The sequence below is a fragment of the Calidris pugnax genome, unplaced genomic scaffold (genome assembly GCF_001431845.1).
Source record: "Calidris pugnax isolate Ruff unplaced genomic scaffold, ASM143184v1 scaffold27, whole genome shotgun sequence".
Lineage (NCBI taxonomy): Eukaryota > Metazoa > Chordata > Aves > Charadriiformes > Scolopacidae > Calidris > Calidris pugnax.
In genome coordinates this window covers 5723896-5744265 of record NW_015090893.1, presented here as the reverse complement: position 1 = coordinate 5744265, position 20370 = coordinate 5723896, and positions in this window count along the sequence as shown.

The following is a 20370-nucleotide window of genomic DNA, read 5'->3' as shown; positions in this document are numbered from 1 at the left end:
ATTCTAGGGCCAAGCTCTTGCATTAGAGGTCACAGATGTCTTTTTGTGAAAATTAACAGTTTCAGAGATTCTCATGTTTTCCCTTCACAGAGGGGTCTCAGGTATAACCAAGAAATATGCCTTTCATTTTATATATAAAGCCTTCTTCTGGGCTACAATTTGGTTTTGATGTGAACTATTTATATAAACTGTTTCAGAATATACTTGTGATTATAGTTTTAAGCATGTATAGAATACTTAAGAAACAGCATTTTTTTTTTCTTACATACTGTCTGTAATAATAGTAAAATCAGAGATTTGCCTCTTTAAATTCTTACACTTCAGATACATGCCTACCCTTTGACTGACTATGTCAATGAGACAATAAAGATTATTGTTCCATATTTTACACAGCCATAATTGAGAAACAAATGTCAAGGTTTACAAAGTAAGTTAGAGAAGTTACATGTATAAATTCAGACTATATATTTGCTAAACACATTTATAATCAATAACCTTTTGAGAACATAGTTTACATCTGCACTACTTCTCTATTACAATGATACATCTATATCTTAGCAATTTTGTCTCTTGCCGTAAAATATGCTGGTAAGGACAAATGAAAAGACAAGTAGTATAGACTGAAATAGTAAATGTCAACATGATTTAGGCAACGTCAACCCTCATTACTTGTCTTTAAAATGCCAATAAAAAAAAATTGAATAAAGCACAGCAAGCACATGGAAGAGCCAAGAAATTAACTCACACCTTATGAGTCCCTGTGCAAAGTCTTAACTAGAAAATCATTCCTCATAACTAATATGGTGTATGATTCAAAACTTTTTATATGCCTATTACTTGTTCTCAAAGATGGATATGGACAAATATTCCAATATTAAGATTGCTTTGAGTTAGCAAGAGTTATAACAGGTATCACGACTACCACTGCTTGTGAGTTAGATCAGCATGCTGAAGAACCTGTGGTTATATTCCAAAGTCTGTGAATTTTTGGAGAATATTGTCAATTCAGTAAAAACAGGAGTAGAAAGCTGACATCAAAGGGACAATTTTATCAGATACTAAGAATAAGAAAAATCCTAGCGGTTCTCATTTATGAGCTATACTTCAAGTGGAAAATTTTCATTTCACATTAGCCACAAACACATGTAATAACATGTGTTCTTATCTTTCACTGAATGTTTGAAATATTTGAAAGAATTCTTTCAAATAACCTCACTTTTTGTTCAGTATCACGTTCAGTATTTTCTCTAGATCCAACAACAGAATTTTGTATAACAAGGGATCTAACTATTTTACAGCTACAGAAATATTCCCTTTGCCAAAGTGGATACTTCCTTTTGACGTGTTCAGTGAAACAACCCGAGCTACATGGTTGTCATTTAGCTGAGAATAAAGACACTTTATTTTCACAGATATACCTCTCAAAGCCTTTGTTATAGCTCACCGTGTTTATTTGCTTTAGAGAGACTACCTGGAAATAAGGGAAATCACAAATAAGCTATAAATCATTCCACCCCACAAGGAGAGTGATTGGTGATGGCAGGTTTTTTTCATCCTCAAGTGCTTGATGAGTCTAAGTCAATGGAAACCCCTTACAATGAGCTTTTGCTTACACCCTACATTTCCTAATTTGTAAAATGCCATAAGCATCAACACTACACTCTTCTTCTCAATATCTGAGATCTCTAAGAAATTAGGATATAACACATGGCTTTATGAGCAGTAATAAATTTAGCCTCAGGACTAAGTTGTAACTTGACATGTGCACATAAATCGAGAGGATAACAGTGTAAAAAACATGCAGACTTGAATAGTTTTCAGATGCCAGGATTTCAGCTACTAATATATTAAACTGCACCTGAGTTGCTAGACTCAAACTGCACACAAGCATACCCTGAGGTAGACGGAGAAGAAAAATCTTCAGAATCAAGTCAAGGAATCAAATTATTCCTTTCACTAATTTGGTCTATTTTTGAGAAAGTCATATGGGGTTGTAATGTAGTCATCACTAAGCCTGAGTAATTAAGGCAGCAACAACAGCAGGACCTGCATTCTGTCACTTCCAACTTGTCAGGACATTGTATTCTTTAATTTCAGATTTCATTAGAGAGATCTATGCTCAACTGAACTAAGATTCAGTTGGACAGACGTATTTTATCATTTATTGTTTGGAAGGATACACCTCAAACAGAAATAACAATTTCTGCCGGGTCTCACGGTTCACTTCCTCAGCAAGAAAACGCAATAGTCTTTGGCACTCAGTATACTATTTTTCTGCACCCTGCACTGGCTCCTTTTAACTGTAGTGCTTACCACAGCAGCTGTGCTTTTAAAAAGTCACAAAACTGACATGAAAAGTGAAGAAGTGAAGGACTCTGGAAATTAGAAAAGGGGAGTTTTTTGATCAAGAACCCTGGACAATGCCAGTATTTCGTAGAAAAAACAAAGCCAATGCCAAGAACTGAACAAATTTACAGTCTGTGGGTTCATTTTTGTGAAAGTCTACTGCAATAATCAAAGATGATAAATTAAATAATATACCATGTATTAAATATTTATAACAAAATAGGAATTAGGATTTAAGTACCGAGAAAGCCAAGAAAAATCTATAGAGATACTTAAGGACTTTTTATTGGACTATAAAAGAATACATACCTTTGATATAATTCAAATTGTATTTGATGTCTGCATACTGTTAAAATATACAATCCAGTCAGTATAACAACCTAGATTTTACCATACATAAAGGAAAGAGGGGGAGAATAACCTCTTGCTTAAGAATCCTAAGGGAAAAAGATTGTACTTCTGTATTGAAGACAGTTCACTGGATCTCTAGAGCAAATTTGCACTTACATTCAATTTTTACTGTTTCCCATTAGGTCACATCATAACTTAGGCCTAGTGCTCCACTGCCTCTGAGTACTTTTTTTTTTCCCCTAAGTGAAGATAGCTAAATTCACATTTTTAGTAGAATGTATTTTTTGAAGCAGATTTAAAGTACTTTTTTTTTTGCTTTTTAAGTAGTTATTTTTGCTATCTTTTAGTTGAAAAATTATTTGGAGGGAACAACTCATTTTATCCAATTTTGAACCAGTGAAAAAATTTGTTGAGGATAATAATTTCTGATTTTTAAATATCATTCTTCATAAAATTTAAGGAATGTAATCCTGCTCGTCTGTTTGAGACTGTGCAAGTCTCTGTCCTTTACCAAAGCTTGTTACTTATAATGTCCTTAGCACAATATTGGGCAACTTAATGTACTTTAACAAAATGAATTTGAGGACTTTCATTTAAAAAAAAAAAAGATAGCCTGGCCTGAGATCATACAGGTTCCAAGACCACTCTACTGCATTGATCTCTGAAGACTTTATTCTTTGACCCTGATAGAATCATAGAATCGTCTAGGTTGGAAGGGACCTTAAAGATCATCTAGTCCAACCATCAACCTACCTCTGACAAAAAAATAAGTAAGAAGCAATAAAAAAACCCACCACTAAAGCATATTTCCCTTTGAATGAATCAAAAGACTCAGTTAATGCATCCCAGTTTAAAGGATCATGATTCAAATCAGTAGCTCCCATTCAACATCTGAGGTTACAAACACAAATGCCTGGATTCACTGATTTCTATATGCAACTCTAAGGATAGAAAAGTTCATCTGCAAGAAATCACTCACATCACCAGGTCCTAAGTATGTTTAATTGTTTACCAAAATGTATGAAAAAATACCCTAAACAAACTCATGTTAACGTAGCTCAGAAAGGGATGGAGACTTTTGTTTGGACTCTTTCACCTCATTAAACTTACACTTTAGAATTAGGAGTACATTGAACAACAAAAATAACATATAGTTGTTAATACTTCTGAAGCCAGCGGATGAATTTACAGAAGGTGAAATATTAGTAGAATTGAATAAAGGTAAAAACAGATGGATGGTCATATGAAGAAATGCTATATCAAGTGGTGAACATAAACCCAAAAGTTGTCTTTGATATTGGGACAGGCAAGCCAATAATAACTTTTTAAGAGACATTTTGGTAAATACAATACAAAATGTGGTGTTTAAATAATGGGTAATTTCAGTTATAATCCTTAGTTCCACCTGTAGCATCCACTTTCACAGAGGTTAATACCTGGAAAAAATCAGATGCTGGTAGGTCTAATAGGAATCAGAAGTACTTAACATGTAACCTTGTGAGAAGTAAACACATACTGCTTGAAACAGCTGCTCTTACTAACCTGATTTTTCCCACTTCTGTGTTCAAGTAGCCTTTACCCCCCAATACCTGTTTTACCTCCCCCTAAATAGACCCTCAGATTAGCTCAGTTAAAAAAAACCAACCCTGCTTTCACCTTTAAAGTTATGGCACCTGAAACAGAATACTTTGAAAGCAAAGCCACAATTTGTTAAGAACCTAGAAAAATTTAATTCTAATACCATTGTAACTGATTCACAAGAGAAGCTCTTCATGTTCAAGTATGCTCTTAATATTCTCATAATCAACAAGGAGAAGGGGAAATTTTTGCTAATATTCAATAGTCAAAACATGAAAATGAAGCCTCAAAGACTGAATTTTCTGGCTTTCAAAACAGACCAAGACTGTATGTAAGGAAAGATGATGGCCATTTATTTCCACTTTGTTGAAATAGTAATATGCCTGAACAGTCACTGAAACCCATTACGTAAAAGGCTGCCTGAGGAACATTCCATTTGCCATGTCAAATTGGTACAGCAATGTGCTGAATATGGTGTTCTGTGTGAACTATATTAACAGCATCTGATGAACTTTCCCAACCTCCCTGAGCAACAGCACTTATCACTGATGTAGTAAGACCTGTAAAACAAATTGGAAGTAACTCTTATTTTGTACCTATTGGTAAATTACATGACATTTTTGCCAAAAAAAACTTCACAAGCTGCCATACCAGCTGGAAATACTTCAGTTGAGTATAACAAGTGCAACCCTGAAGAGCTTTTATAGATATGACTAATTCAGTTTAGCTTCATTGTAAATTAATGCATTGGGACAGCCAATAGTAAAGCTATTAAAAGAATGAAATGGTAGTGGAATTGTCAAAATTTCTCCCTTAGCCTTCATTTAGGAAGACAATTTCAGCTACATGGGTCTCATGTACATTGAGACATTCATCACATTCAAATGTGCATGAGGTTTTGGGGGAAAGGATTCGAGGAAAAGTCTGCATGTGAAATTTACTTTAGTTAACATGACAAAAGAGATAACACTGCAATTAGACAAAGAATGCCCCCTATCAGGCAAAAGCCTGTCCAAACAGATGGGCTTTCCAAGACACTTGAAGGTCAACAGATTCTGAATTTGCCGAGTGTGTCAGTAATCATGATAATTTATAATCTTTCTTCATAGCAGCTATTGTATATAACCTGTACATATCTCAGCAATTAAAAGCTAAGGTCCAAGCAAACAGAAAAAGAAACTAGATCATCTTTTATTAAAGAAAAAAGAAATCTCTTTGGCCCTAAATAGAAGAAGGTTAACAGGGACGTTTATTTCCACTGTGGGCTATTTGGATTTTGTCTGTAACCACAGAAAAGCCCAATCTAGAAAATACAGGGAGAAAGTTTCCTCAGAGTTTCTTCTGTGGGACTTGCTTTGAAGTAAGGAAATTTAATAACAGTGGTAGCCTGACTTTTTCTCTGTATTTGGAAATTCCTTTTTGTTTGGTTAAATACACCTTAAGTATATTTATAGTGTAGTTTTAAGTGAAACTTAAATGCATATGCAAAATGCACTTCCACACAGAATACTGATGTTTTCATATGGTTTCATGGATGCTTCAGCTATATAGTCAAAGCAGAAAATTAATATTTAAGACAACTTGCTTATATATGGATGGAAGACTGGGTTTGAAATTCTGAATCTTAGTCTTTGGCCAGACTGAACGTGGTCATTTAATGAACTTGGTGTGGACAATGTCTTTTAAGAGATTTCACATAAAGCAATCTTATGAGAATAAATTCTCAAAAACATACCAGACAGTGAATATTTAACCCGAAATAACACTGCCTTAATATTATAGTTTCAATAAACAAAGCAAAATGCCAATTTTTGTGCACTGATACAATTCTTACATAGCACTATTAAAATAAGTGACACTAAATCTACTGTAAAATCTATAAATAAAAGCAGAATTAAAGACTTTCACAGTAAAGTTCTCCAGGACTAACCTTACAACAGATACCAGAAAATTCTGCTATTCTCCAAATTGTAGTGGCTGATACATCTCCATTCTTGATGTACCCATTTTTTTAATCTATATTTTGTTCCATTTGCTTTTTTTATCCTATCCCTAGAGCCTTAAAAGACTGTATTTGAACAGAAGAACCAACAGAATGTGATACTGAAGTCTGTCGCTCTCAATGAGGTTTTCTTGTATCTCATTCTGTTCCCTCTTGATTAACCTGTTTTTCCTTTCAGTTTTTCTGCCCTCTCCTTCTTCACCTATTCTTCCTTTGTTTTGCAAGAAAAAAAAAGTTCCTTGAACCACGAAAAACCAGCCCGACCTCTCTTGATAAATTACCATCATCTAAGATTCAATGATAGTTGGAAAAAAATTCTAATCAACTGGGAACACTCTCTCAGGGAAATCTCTTATCCTATTAATCAATCCCATTCTTACAGTGTGATCTGAAGAACATAAAAGGAAACTATTTCTATTTTTTTAACTGTCTGAAAGTATGCTTCCCTCCATACCTCTTTCTTCTCTCAACATCTTGCTTCTCTTTTTGTCACAGGGAACCTTTGATCTACCAAGTGTAAGTTGGACATGTTAAAGGATGCACAAACACATCCATCCCCCCAGCATGCCAAATGGAAAACAAAGAGCTATTATTTAAATACTAATGACATTATGACTCACTCAATCATCCCAGATATATACAGTCTAAAACATTTTCACTGCTAGACCTTATTTCCTGATTTCTTGCCTAAATCTGACAGCTATAGTTTGTTTTGAGAAATTGAATGACTGTTACCAGCTTGCTTAATATTACCTTATTCTGGGATTCTATTTACTGCACTAACCCATAGTAGAATCTTTGCTCTCTATTTCTTTGTAAAGAAAAACTAGAGGGATTTATGTATTAGAATAATGAAAGATGCATCTCTGCATGTCCAATATCATAACAAGTCAGAATAAGGACTGACATTCTTTAAAAGAGTCATTCCTTCTGTCCATTCAGCACAAATGTGCAATGGAGAACAGGTTTTCAGTCAAATAAAAAGCCAGCTTTTTCATTTTAACAAAACAAATCAATCGTATAGGAAACGCTTTTGTACAGCAATAATCAGATGTACTTTATACACTTCGATTATTTGCAAAAAAAAAGACACGAAGAACTGGCTCTGACAGAAAAAAGTCATGGCCCACAAACAATATTAGTGTTTTCTGAAGGAATCAGTAAATATCAGAAGGTAAATCATCATGATACATCAACTTCCAAACACTTCAGACAGTACTCAGCAAAAGCCAAAAAAGCCTTTGCCTTCACTTGAAAGAAAATTATTAGTTAAAGTGTTAAACAAGAAAGCAAAGGCAGAAATTAATTCGAAGGTTGCACAGTGAAGGAGTTTAGCAGCAGAGTCTCAAAGGAACGTGTCCTGAACCTGTGTTGCAGATTTACATATAAATACATATATGATCTGAAAATACAGTCAAATATGAATGTGCCTGTTCTAATTGTTTCATAATTAACAAAAGTAAAACTTACTACAAATGGCTGCAGAAAGATCTCACAAGACAACATGACTTGGCATAAAATTGTAGCCGATATCCAGTATGAATAAATACAAACTAATACACAGACAGGAAAAAATTCCTAAGGATATATAAACAGGCATGGATTCTAAAATACAACTAATGAAAAATGAAAACTAGATTCTATGGGAATATAAACCCTTTCCTCAGCACCAGGGAAAAGTTTAGAATATTAGAGAAATAAATAAAAGAACTGACCACAAAACTGAAGGCATGTTTCTAAATTCCAGTCACCCATACTAAAAAAAAAAAAATTACATAGAAAAACACCCACAAACCTGTAAAGGCTAGGCTGACAAGGAGGTACAGAAGAACTTATATAAGACACCCTAGGAGACCATGTAGCTGAGCAGTAAATGAGTTGGAAACGACTCTGGGGAAAAAATATGGTTAAAAACAATAGTAATGAATTGAATCAATTCCATCATCAGATGCACCATATGGTCATACAAGCACTTGTGCCAAAACAAGTGATAAGGCAGCATGGGGACAGGGATTAAATGAATGGGGGATACTGTGACTACACCTTTCAGGGACAACGCTGGCTTTAAATGTTTGCAAAACAACAGACTATCTAGACCATGACATTTCACCTCAGTAAAAAAAAGCAACCGAAGAGGGATATAGAGATGGCCAAAACAAAAATTTCGTAACGGAGGTCCTACATACAATTTTGTGAAAATCATAACTGAAGGGAACAAATTTTTGCTTGCTTTCTTTCTTTAAAAATTGGTGGGTACCAATTTACAATTATCTGACAATCCCTTTTGTACAACACAGGTCATTCTTTAGGCATTATACTATGTTAATTAAAATATATTAATGAGGCTACTGAACAACCAATAAAATACAGAAAAAGTTTATATACATTTTCTTTCAGTCACACAGCTGCTTTAAAGGAGGTGAATTTTTTTGTTAATTTGATCACCTCTGAGACAGAGAGAAAAAATGGTTCCAGGTATTTTCTATAAAATTTACTGGTTTTGGTAAATACTTGCATCTTTTGATCTAAGCTTCCACTACTTTTCTCCCTTGCAAGATCCTGCTTTGAGGTAAAACAGAACTGATTTTCTTTTCAGTTACTTTACTTTGCAGCTAAGCCTCTTCTAACTAACTGAACTCTCTGAAATTAAAGGGGTATTTCTGAGACAGTGTCTACTTCCAGAGGGATAAGACCTGATTGTTTATAATTTATGCCAAAAAATGGTATGCAGAGAGGCTCCTGCTTTTACATATTGCTGTAACAACCAAGGTCAGCTCACTTTATTGGGTGCCCCACTGTAAAGTGGGAAGCAGAAGAGCATAGAGGGGTCCCACCTGCAGGGAGGAGCGGACAGGACAGGTGACCCAAACTTGACCAACAGGGTATTCCATCCCATCTGCCCCATGCTCCATAAAAAAGCTGAGGGATCAAAGGAGTCAGCCTCTGTCTTCAATGGCTGGTGTGCAACAAGGACTCTGTCTGTTTGTTTGTCTTTGATCCTGATCCATGAGTTCCTGTATTGAGATCCAGAATCCAGGTCCCATCTGTCACTGAGTCCAGTCTGGGACATTCCCAGTGCCTGCTGGTGATGTGATTGTCACCCTGGGACCTCAATACAGGTCATATATATTGTATATATTTCATTACTTACTTATTAATATCTTCATCTTTTCATTATTTTGTTATTAATATTTCATTAGTTTAGTTTCTTTTCAACTGGTAAGTCTCTCTCTCGTTTTCTCTCCTCTCCTCAGAAGGGAGACGTACTCCCTTCTCTGAAGGGGAGAACAGTTAAAGAGAACATCTGTCATTATTTCAGTGGCCAGCCCTGCCCAAATCACAACAACAGTGAAAACAGACAAGGCAATTGTGAGAAATGAATGAAATAAAATGGAATGGATAACCTGAAATTTGTAACAGATACTATCTGCAAAACTCTTTCAAGTTCAAACACTGACCACTTCCTTTTATCCTTCCTCTACACCGGGGCAGCTTACGTTTAAAGTTCCATCTTACAAATTCAGTAGAATACATAAAGGTGTTAAAGCCTGAATGTATTCGTGATGTCTATTAAGAATCTGGAAATTACTGACTTGTTCTTCCTTTCACTTATTAGAGTGCTTAGGTTAATTACAGATGGTATTAGCAACAGTTGTTAATATCATCCTCAGCCTAGAATTGAATAAGAATCTGGAAATTACTGACTTGTTCTTCCTTTCACTTATTAGAGTGCTTAGGTTAATTACAGATGGTATTAGCAACAGTTGTTAATATCATCCTCAGCCTAGAACTGAAATTCAAAGTGAAAATGTAAGTTAGAAAGCAATCCACACATTCAAAGTGAAAATGTAAGTTAGAAAGCAATCCACAATAAGCAATCATTAAAAAACACTGATCCTCATAGAAGCTGACAATTAATGACAGTTCTAAATTTAGAACTGAGTCTTGAAACTCATTTTCCCTGTAGTGTTCAGGGACATTTTGCTTCTTGAGGGAAAATAAACTCATGGCCCATTTACAAGATAGAACATAACCTTGTAGCTCGCAAAGAATATAAAATAAACAACCACCGTTCTCCTTCAGTTTTTCATCTTTCCCACTTCATTAAAAAATTTGCTTCAAGTAAAAAATATTAATAACTGGGGTTCTTTGGCCTATGAGAAATTACGTAACATCTCAGGGAAACACATATGGCAAAAGTTTCCAAGTTGAACCACAGTTAAATTTGAATCACCAGAGATATCTTGAAATAAAATTAGCGAGAGAAAGACTATTAAGCATTCTAAAGGGCTATTTCTGCTTGGTATGATTCATGCTGGAAAACAACTCATTTTTAAACTAAATGAGGACTAGCACAAAGCCAGATGAATTAGGCCACCATCCTGATGAAGGAGGGCTCCAAGTGTCTGATCTGGATGCACCTGTGTACCACTATCATAGGCTAAGCAAAAAAGGAAGAAAGTGAGTCTATGCACACTACATGTCAGTCACAATAGATCCATTATATATAAAGGCTCTATTAGTAGGAAGGATTTTTCATGCAATTGTGGAGTGGCTTAGTGCAAATAAATTTTTTGGTTTTAGATTTGTCTGACACGTCTTTGAAACTTGCTATTGTACTTAGGGATCCAGAGGCAAGGGTTGGTTAATACAGGAGAATGCTAGGATCAGCATTCAGAAGATGCAGTAGCAGAACAGTATGTGCAAAGCTATAACAAAAGAATTGGTTATGAGTATGAAGAGAATTTTTTTTCTGGGTGTCAGAAGACCTAAAACCTATCATACCTTGGTGGATCACTGCTTCACCTTCTTACTAAGAGTCTCAGTTAGAACATCCCAAAGCACAAATACACAAATGTTGGACACGGCTTACACTTGTGTAGACAGATTTACCCGAATAGTTCCATACAAAAGATACAGCATGATATTTTAATTTACTCAGTGCAGTTGTCACACCTTCACCTATGTCAGAGTCAGCCTCATGCACTGCAAATCTTAGTCCCAAACAAGCTGCAGACCTGAGCCAAATAAATAAATTTCAAAAAGCAAAAAGCAAAATGTTATAGGGTTGCTTTTTGTTTCTTATTAAATGCTCAAGAGCATGTTTCAAGCTTCAGTCTGTGTACAGTGAAAATAACTAACTAAAGTAAATGAAAGTGCAATTTCTTTCTAAATTGGACAAATTCCAGGGTGACTTACAAAAAGAAAACAGAAAAGAAAAAATAAAAGAGTAAGATTGTTAAAGAGAATTGAGTGATAGAGCGGTTTCTCTTGTCATTTTATCTGAACAATTTCCAGCCTCTACAAGTTATTATAAATGAACTATTTTCACTCTCCTTTGACCTGACCAGGGAGTTTATTTCACTCTCTGATGAAAAGATAATTTGTATTTGAACATACAATCATTTTGCACATCACTGTTGCCTCCCTACTTCTTACTTCATGTTTCACACACCTACTCATAACGTCCCCCTTCCTCTCAACTCCCCCCCTTTTTGAATGAAACACCCAGATCTTGAAATCTCTCAGCAATGCACACAAGAACATGTTCCTTGGCAACATGACTCACTCCAGTGTCGTAGCCTCATTAGTAAGCAAGGCAGATGCCTAGATACCAATGCTGTCTGTAGCACATACATTTTTATATAACATCTCATTATTTATATATAAATGTATAATGCCTTGTCTTGGGAATACAGCACCAATTTTTGGTTGAACATTAGTAAGATTCACTCATACTTATAAGCCTCTTGTTTATTTTAGTTCACTTCATGGTTTTCTTCTTTAAATTTTGTCATGAATTATGCTTACTTAGAAGAAAGTAAACCCCCTTTGGGACATTTTCCCCTGAATGCATTGCATATTCCAAAATGTCAATGGCAGAATCTCTTATGGTGTAGCAGTTGACAGTCTGCATACTTTAATCAAGCCAGAAAGTTTTAATTATACTGCTAGAGGCATCCCATTAACATTTATTTTCTTTAATAAGGACTCTATGAGAAAATAAAAAAAAAAAAAGGTAGCGCTTGCAGTTCTTTGGAAAGAAAGAGGAGGGCACTCCTCTGTTACTTAAACACAGTCAAATCTGAACATTATCACCATGAAACAATCATATAATTTGTTTTCTTTTACAGCAAGGAAGAGAAAATCATATATTTGATACTGTTAATTATGATGCTTTCGGCTGCTGTAAATGTTCTAACAACAGCAGGACCCTTAAATAAAATTCTCCTCCCTACCTATTTCCCCTTTTTCTGTCTTCTGGCATTTAGTACTGGGAGTGGATAGCCTCATGCAGTCGGGAACTGTGCACCTGAACAAATACAGCTGTAAGAACAGCATGTGTCTTGCCCTATTTCAGCTCACCTTGAACAATGTCAAGGCAGGGGATTTTAGTTTAGGAAATGGAGCATCAAATGTAAGGCCTCCTCAGATGCTTGCTTTTGGAAAGAAAAGGCCCATTATAGAATATCTGTTGGCCTTTGAAACAGATTAAAGAAAAAAAGCAGAAGGACTCCGCAGTTATCTATTGAGACAGATTTTCTCCTCCCCTTGGTAGCAGAATTTCTCACAGAAATTTATTTCAGATTTAAATGTTATCCTATCATTGTCATTTAAGTCATGATTTCAGATATTGTTGAAGATTTTTTATATTTCATGAAATATATGGAATTACTGATATACTTTTGATGCCCTGTACTTTTGGGCCTGAGTTCATAATTTGTCTTACGGGTTTTTTTCGAGGATGAGCTCATTAGCCACAGGGTTCCTGACTTCATTCCAAATCAGGTAGTTCTTCCTCAACAAATTCTCTTTAATCTTCATTTGGATACACTGTATTTCTCTCCCTTCTCTGAAAGTACTATTTATGTAGCATTACTGTTACAAGCTTTTCCTCATTCTTTCTACACCATAGGTGGCAGCACTGTAAGACCGAGAAAAAAAATCTATATGCGATCAGTAGCAGCTGGGAAGTTACAGTGGGAAGATAGATGATATATAGGACTATTAATGTATGTCACAGTAGCAGAATAACACACAATTTGACTGAAATGGCACTTAAATACCAGATGAGCTTTGTTCAGAGACCTCTTGTTTGACTGAGGAAATAAAGAGAGCACATTTAAAACAGCATAATCATCCCGGAACAAATAAAATATCACAGCTTGAAAAGGGGACTTAAATGTGTAATACGTAAATTACACAGAGTTTAAACTTCTGGATCCAAAGACACAACTTTAAACTATCCCTTGGATTACGTGGAGTCTAGGTATCATATAAACTGAAGAGGGAGTTCAGTATAAAAGTTCTTTGAATAAAAAAAAATCTCAGCTTCTCTAAAGTGATGAGAAAAAATTAAGTTCTGAAAGAGTTAAGTGTCATGTACCTCACTGAAGACTCAAACAGAAGCATTCCTCTGCCCATTCTTCTAAAGGTGTTGGGTAAGTTTTTAAAGCATACTGCAAACAAACTATTTTCCTCCTAAAAAAATTTTTTAAATCTCTGGAATTGTTTTATTTTTCAAAATGGCCAGAGAGAGTGTTAGATTTTCCTTCCCCTTGCTTTTAGACAAAAACTTATTCATTGGAGCATCCCAGGATTCATTCTCTTTCCTTCTTTGAAGTGGTGTTCAAGGTATGTTTCTACCACCTGAGAAAAATGCACAGATGAAAAGACAGAGGCATTTTCAAACTTCTTATGGAGGCTGTGGCATTTTCTACATAAAAATTAAGAGATTACTTACCGGGGGGCTAGGGGGAGAAGAAAGCTTGAGTATTACTCTCTTGCTATAAAATACAGCCAGCAATTGGGAAGATGGATTCCTAGATTGACCTTCAGGATAAAAGCAGAAATGTAATCTAAAACAGTAAGGAAGAAAAGTCAAGGAAGAGAGATCTTTGCTTAAATGCTGTCCAGCTGTCTTGTTCTTTCTGTTCAAATGGAACTGATCCTCCAGCTTAGGTTGACTCCAGCAACAAGTACAGTACAGGGGAGTGCAGTGACAGCTTATGCAACAATGTACATACAGTTATTCCGATCTGGAACACAGCTGTCCCCTTTTGATATTTTTCTGGCTAGACAGCCAGCATAATAATTTTTTGGAGATCATTCACAGCCATTTCATAGAGAGAACTGCACATCTTCACTGCCACTAATTATAGTAATCATCTTCCTCCATAACAAGCCAAGGGCTTGCGCCAGAGCAACTAATTTTTCTTTTACTCCCAACTCCAAATTGCTACTACATTGTCCAAACTTCTCCCAATTAAAACTTGTCTAAATGCTTAGTTGGACTTAAAGCAGAGCAAGTACTACTATTTTCTCCAAGATGTAGATTGGTTTCTAGATGTCCATTGTAAGCAACACTGTATTCAACTGTGAAGCAGAAGAAGGAACTACATTTTGAAGTGTTTCTCAGGACAGAGGGTGACAGTTATATTCTAACATCACGTTTACAAAAAAAAAATCATCCTTTTCTTTACAAAACACCTCAAAACCACTGGTTATGTCAGTGACAACATTTGAAGTGGCCCTCAATATTATCTCACTTATGATGAATGAAAAAGCAAGACTAAACAAGTCAGCTATGCCCATAACATAACTTCATAAGGGCTCACAAATTGTATTAATCTATTTAAGAGTACGAGAGCCAAAGAAATGAAACAATGGGAGTAAAGTGATGATGGATATACTTGGTAAAAATAACTAACAACATTTTGACATCTGTAACTTTCAGAAAATTCTCAGAGAGATGAAATTATTGATCTGAAATTCAGAAGGGACATTGAAAACGACAGTATATATAGGAGTATGTCAAAAGTCAGATACTATTCAGAGAAATCAAAATAGCAATGATAATTAAAAAATTACATAATTATTCTCTCTAGTAATTTCCTCATGCAATTTCTTGTATTTTTAAAAATAAAGATATTTAGTCTGTCTTGCAGGTATAATATCCAAACTCATGATACCTTAATTCTGTTCCATACTTGACCAATTATAAATATTTTGTGATTTTAAAATAATTATGCCTATGCAAAAAAGACACTGTCAAGTAGTATTGAATTCATTACCTCTACAGAGAATATGACAAAAGGCTGAATTCTCTTTAGTCTGCGTGAGCTACATTTCTCTGTTAGCTGGACTGGGAATTTAATTTTTGAGCTCCAAAATTCTTAGACACACAGTGTGGGACTGATCTAGCTTAAGTCAGGCATCTAAATGGTAGATGCCCAAGTCTGAGCCTGTCACTCCCAATCCCTTTAATAATTGAATCTTTAAACGTTTATAATTAGATCAGATAAATTGCATATCTATCTCTCTCTTCCCCCTCCCACTGACATTCTACAAATAAAGGAATTACCCTTGAAAACTAGATATGTGATTGCCTTTAATGAATGCCTTAATGTTACTAAAATATTCCACGTCACCATTATGCAGTGTTTTGTTCACAGAGCAAATCGAGAGAGTGCAATGAGAGTGATAGTTTGTTGCACAATAGTGCAAGGTCTCCATATCTTTTCTGTACTCTTCACTGTAAATACCAAATGTCAAAATGTTGAACTTACTAGCTTGTAATGGAACTTCAGTTGTCTTTCTCTGTTTCTTCATAGCCTTAGTGTCCTTAAGTGTTCTTGAGAGATTAGGATAACCTTGAGAACAAAAGAAAAAGCAGAAGCAATTTATTGCAAGCAGTACAACCACAGAGGGTATTATGTTGATAAGGGAATAGCCCTGGAACATGACAAATGCAAATAAGGCAGGCAGTAATGTGCTGCATGTTTAAGAACTAGTTATATAATAGGTAAGTACTGGCAAAATTATTTCATATCTAGTATGGCAGCTTTTGATATATTTTGTGAACTCCAAAATGCCATTCTTAGAGATGAACCACTGCTCATCAATCCTCCCTCAATAAATAGATACATACACATTTGTAAAAATTATTAATAAGAACAAACAGAATCAATTGAAATAAACTATTTTATATATTTAAAAGAATGTATGCTTATAGGATGAATTTTAAGCAAGACAGCCAGCTCAAAGTATGTTTCAGTACAAATTACTGCAACCATAGTTTAAATGAGACAAGATATTTACAAGGTAATTCTTCTAGTCATTAGAAAGGTAATTATGAGAACAATATAAGTAGAGCTAACTAGCTTCAAAAACATTCAGAAAACAATCCCCCATAAATTTTATGAAGTTATAGAATTAAAAGGGGAAAAGATGAACGTTTAGTAGCTTAGGGTTCTGTTTATGGAATATTTCTTTTCCTCTCTCATGCTCCACTGAAAGCATTTCAGATCCTTCAAGATTGTAGCATGACATTTCTAGATGTTCACGTAGCTAATAGACAAACGGGGTACTAGTTCATTCAAAGTGAAGTTAAGCAAGCAGGTATTAACATAGAATAATGAATTCAATATAATTTTTTCATCTTTTTACTCTAAGATCAGGTCTCTTTTTACCTGCAGCTGTCTGTTTCATTGTGGTATGAAGGTCTCCATCCTGCCAAATGTTTTGATATGTAAGGAAGCAATATTCTCTAAAAAGACTTAGAGTTTCCATTGGTTTGCCTGTTACAAAAATCTGCAGACTGGCAAATGACTCCCACAGGGCACTTCCTTCTTTTAATTTTTTAAATCTAAAAGGTTATCCATTCTCCCTTGCTCACCTGGAGAGGTATATCACTGCAGGACACTTACATGTTAAGGTACCACATTATTTTGTCACTTCTTCACGTGAGCTAGCTAACAGAAACAAGAGAAATTTAAAAGGTAGAAAATACAGAAAAATACATTTCAAATAGGGTATGAACAAAGATGGAGAGTCATCAAAGCCAAACATGTTATGGAATATTTCTTTTCCTCTCTCATGCTCCACTGAAAGCATTTCAGATCCTTCAAGATTGTAGCATGACATTTCTAGATGTTCACGTAGCTAATAGACAAACGGGGTACTAGTTCATTCAAAGTGAAGTTAAGCAAGCAGGTATTAACATAGAATAATGAATTCAATATAATTTTTTCATCTTTTTACTCTAAGATCAGGTCTCTTTTTACCTGCAGCTGTCTGTTTCATTGTGGTATGAAGGTCTCCATCCTGCCAAATGTTTTGATATGTAAGGAAGCAATATTCTCTAAAAAGACTTAGAGTTTCCATTGGTTTGCCTGTTACAAAAATCTGCAGACTGGCAAATGACTCCCACAGGGCACTTCCTTCTTTTAATTTTTTAAATCTAAAAGGTTATCCATTCTCCCTGGAGAGGTATATCACTGCAGGACACTTACATGTTAAGGTACCACATTATTTTGTCACTTCTTCAAGTGAGCTAGCTAACAGAAACAAGAGAAATTTAAAAGGTAGAAAATACAGAAAAATACATTTCAAATAGGGTATGAACAAAGATGGAGAGTCATCAAAGCCAAACATGCAAAGAAATTCTATCAGAACACAAATTTTTCACTCACATGATAGAAAATGTCACAGAAGATATATGTATTTGAATTTCTATGTCTGTCAGTGATACTTTTCACAGTGACATCTGAACATTTCATCCACACTAGTTATCTGACACCACCCCTGCAAATGCAGGAAGGGATTGAACATCAACATTTCATAAATAAGAGCTGAGGAAAGAAAGAAATTAAGGATCTGGTGTTCCAATACACTAAAGACTAATTGCTCCAGAATTTTGCTTGAGCTGATGGAAGAAATACTTGCCAAAACAATAAACATGTTTTCCAGCATCTTGTACAGAGGAAACCATGCTTTTTCAGTGAGACTCTGGAAGCCTTTTATGCTGCTGGTTGAGGAGTAAAATATTCACTGATACAAAAGAACTTTAAAGTTCACCACGTTACGTAAGCGCTCTCTCTCTCTGCAGTCTTCCTTGTTTTAATATTGTTGGGCTTTTAGCTATACTACTGCTTGTTCTCCCAGATTGTTTGCAGTGAGAGTGTATGGGTGTTAAGGTATTGGGGGGAAGCGTCATAGAAGCCTGGAAATGACTGCTGAAAACACAAAAAACTTTAACTTAGCTATTTAACTCCTCTTTGTGCTGAGGTTAAAAGGCTGGCACTCTTTTTAAATGATTTTCAGGCAGGTATGCAGCCTCTTAAGCAATTTTCTTCATTCCAGTCAAATTTCCATACTCTAATCTCTTCGTAAGAAAGCTTATGTTGAACAAATTGTGGCTATTGATATTTGTATTCCCCACACAGTCAGAGCACCCACACTATCTAGCTCATTACTGAAAATTGCTTTAGAATGCCTTCAGTATGAAAGGTGTTATTATAGTATCAAATCCTACTCTAGTCTGCATTTCAAATTCTTGATTAAAACAGTATTTTGGTCTAACGGGTTCTCTATTAACATCTCACCTATATACTTTACCCTGAATAATTCTAAATAATTTGTTACAGCTAAGGAAGGTTAAGGCTGCTTAGAATAATAGTCTGCTATTACTGCTTCAAATGAGATGTTTATTGGAACACTGGATTCAGTATTATAAAATATTACATTCAGTCAACTACTGCCAGCAAGAGAAGCTCCTAAATTTCTGTGGTGAATGGGAGGTGTATGACTGGAGCTAGCATCGCACACTGATATTATAAATACATGTTCTTTGAACATATAAATGAACGCTAGATTGAGAATTTTTTTTTTTCATTCATAGCAGAATGAAATAATATTTTGGTTACACTAAACTGTCATCAAATGATGCATGCACAGACTGCCTTAGCAGTAAGTATCATATATATATACACTTAGAGCTGCGAGAGTATGCATAGGACCACAATCTCCTGCTTTTACTTTTGGGAATCTAATCAGATGCACAGCCTTAACATACAAAACCACAAAGATGTGCCTAAAAGAAATTAAAACACGGAGTTCTAGACATAGAAAACCAAGGCCTGTGGGTGCATTTAGTTTGCCGGGTTCAGCATCACATACTGAGGACTAGAAACAGTTAAGAACTCTGAAGGAAAACAATGCCAGAGACTGCATTTGTCACGTCCCTTGTCAAAAAATTAATTCTAAAAGCACTAATAAAATATCAAAAGGTTTCTGGTTAAGGGAGCAGAGGTCTAATTTAATTACCTGAGGCAACGTCTAGAAGCTCTGAAATCTGGAATACCTCTGCATCCCAACCCTGTAGCTGAAGTTAGCCCCGTGTGCCTCAAAAAACAGGCTGCGAGGAGAGGCTGTGCGGGGAAGAGCTGCAGGAAACCTCCCTGCCTCTTTGTCCCGGGCTCCGGAGCCATGTTTCCTTCAGGCCCCCAGGGTATGGAGCCATGTTTCCTTCAGGCCCCCAGGGTATGGAGCCATGTTTCCCTCAGGCCCCCGGGCTCTGGAGCCATGTTTCCCTCAGGCCCCCACGGTATGGAGCCATGTTTCCCTCAGGCCCTCAGAGTTCGGAGCCGAGTTTCCCTCAGGCCCTCAGCCGCCGCGTGAGCAACGGCCTCGCGCACCCTCCCGCCCGGGCTTCCCTCCCGGCCTCTCCCACCGCTCGCCTCCCGGCAGGGGGAGGCAGAGGCTGCTCCCCCCCAGCCCGCCCCCATGGGCCAGCGCAAGGCCCGTGTCCCGTTTCAGGGCCTGATCCATGGGCCGTGTCCCGCCATAAGGTGCCTCCCGGTTATCAAAAGTGGCTCCAGTACCTCAGGCTTCAGAAAATCCACCTTCACGGACAACACAAAGCCTTTTATTTCCAGGTGAAACCAAATTGCCAGCACACCCCTGGCACTGGGGTGCACCTCACAGAATTGCTTTCCTCTGCACAGGTGTAGCTGTAAGAAAATACCTCAGTTATATTTAAGACGTCTCTGTAAGATTTTACATTAAGATCTTCTTCGTAAACAGAAGGGCCCACATCCTGGAATACAGAAGTATAAAAGCACTAAATCTGCTTCAGAAGGGTTTAATGCTGAAGACAGCGGCAAGTAGCCTGAGACAAAGACAGCTTCAGAAGCCATCTAAGAAATTAGGTCAGACTTAGTTACCATCAGGGTATGCCAATCCCTTAAGCGACTTAAATATGCATGTAAACTGCTTTATCAAAATACTTTCCTGACATCGTTACACACAAG